Here is a 1,951-nt window from a genome sequence, read left to right as displayed (position 1 = left end):
GAGGGAGAAGCAGGCTCCCCGCTGAGCAAAGAGCCCTATATGGAACTCGATCCTAGGACCCTGGGATCATGACTTGAGCCGAAGGCAGACAATTAACTGACTGAGCCACCCAGGCGTCCCCCTGAAAGCATTTTAAATTGATGAACGATATTCCATGATATCTATAACTGTTTCCCCATTGTTCAGCTTTTAGGTTGTTGGTTGATTCTTGGGATCTTGTTTCATAGCTCAGTGCCTAGAACATTGTAAGTGCTAAACAAATGTTAGCTATTACTGTGTCCATTGTCTCTCGGGTTTTTTGTTTTTTTTTTTAACCAATGAGAACAAGCCTTCAGATGTAGATACCAGGATTACCTAGGTAACTTAATAATGGAAACATGACTAGGAAGCTATGCAGATGTCAGGGGGCCATTGAAGTCCGGTCTCATGTCCAATGGCAGAGGATCTAGTGGGAGGCCAGGAGAACCTCTCAGGTGTCTTCAGGGCCCCTGGCTGCTAACAACAAGGCACAGACTTGGAGCAGGCACCCCAAGTGACCTCTTCAAACTCCACCATTTGTTGTGCTAATCCGCAAAGGGTGGAGCCTTGCTGGGGAACTGCACAAAATAGGAAACGCTTCATGCATGTGCATGTCATCCTTGCACTGGGCCATACTAATCTCTCTCATTCCAATTTTAGTATAATTGCTGTGGAAGTGAGCACTCTCAGGTATTGTTTTTAAGGATTTTATTTATTTTAGGAGAAAGAGCATGCTTGTGTGAGTGAGAGGGGCAAAGAGGGAGGGAGAGAATCTCAAGTAAACTCCTAGCTGAGTGTGGAGCCCAATGTGGGGCTCAATCTCACAACCCAGAGATCATGATCTGAACAGAAACCAAGACAGACACTTAACCAACTGAGCTACCCAGGCACCCCACTCTCAGGTGTTTTTGAAAGAGTGTCAGTGGTCTCTCAAGGATGGAATTCAGTCTGTTCTCCAGATTTCTAGTGTTTTCTGACATTATCCAGAAACTGGGCCACTGTGTTTCCTCTGCTGGGATAATGAAGGCTTTGCTCCATCAGCCTGGTCATGATATACTGCAGAAAGTTGGAGCCTGGAACTCTACACCCAGAACTCAGATCTTAATTTCAGTTGTCATTCCTGACCCATCCTCTCAACCGCCAATACAACTTTAAACACAATTCTTTTTTTAATTTAATTTTATTATGTTAATCACCATACATTACATCAGTAGTTTGTGATGTAGTGTTCCATGATCCATTGTTTGCATATAACACCCAGTGCTCCACGCAGAACGTGCCCTCCTTAATACCCATCACCAGGCTAACCCATCCCCCCACCCCCCTCCCCTCTACAACCCTCAGTCTGTTTCTCAGAGTCCGTAGTCTCTCATGGTTCGTCTCCCCCTCCGATTCCCTCCCTTCATTTTTCCCTTCCTACTATCTTCTTTTTTTTTTTTAACATATAATCTATTATTTGTTTCAGAGGTACAGGTCTGTAATTCGTCTGTCTTACACAATTCACAGCGCTCACCATAGCACATACCCTCCCCAATGTCCATCCCCCAGCCCCCCCATCCCTCCCACCCCCCACCACTCCAGCAACATTCAGGTTGTTTCCTGAGTTTAAGAGTCTCTCATGGTTTGTCTCCCTCTCTGGTTTCATCTTGTTTCATTTTTCCCTCCCTTCCCCTATGACCCTCTGTCTTGTTTCTCAAATACCTCATATCAGTGAGATCATATGATACTTGTCTTTCTCTGATTGACTTATTTTGCTTAGCATAATACCCCCTAATTCCATCCACATCATTGCAAATGGCAAGATTTCATTTTTTTGATGGCTGCATAATATTCCATTGTGTGTGTGTGTGTGTGTGTGTGTGTGTGTGTGTGTGTGTGTGTGTGTGTGTGTGTGTATGTGTATGTATATATATATATATACCACATCTTCTTT

General features: G+C 44.2%; 1 pseudogene; it reads right to left on the bottom strand.

Moving 5' to 3' along the window:
- Nucleotides 1-601: 601 nt before the first annotated feature.
- Nucleotides 602-702, bottom strand: LOC114224622 (U6 spliceosomal RNA; annotated as a pseudogene).
- Nucleotides 703-1,951: the final 1,249 nt, after the last annotated feature.

Source organism: Eumetopias jubatus, unplaced genomic scaffold (genome assembly GCF_037043125.1).
Source record: "Eumetopias jubatus isolate StellerSeaLion01/CBP00866 unplaced genomic scaffold, mEumJub1_p1.0 scaffold_11, whole genome shotgun sequence".
In the NCBI taxonomy this organism is placed as follows: Eukaryota; Metazoa; Chordata; class Mammalia; order Carnivora; family Otariidae; genus Eumetopias; species Eumetopias jubatus.
Note: the sequence above shows the minus strand (reverse complement) of the source record. Positions and strands in the feature narration are given on the sequence as shown.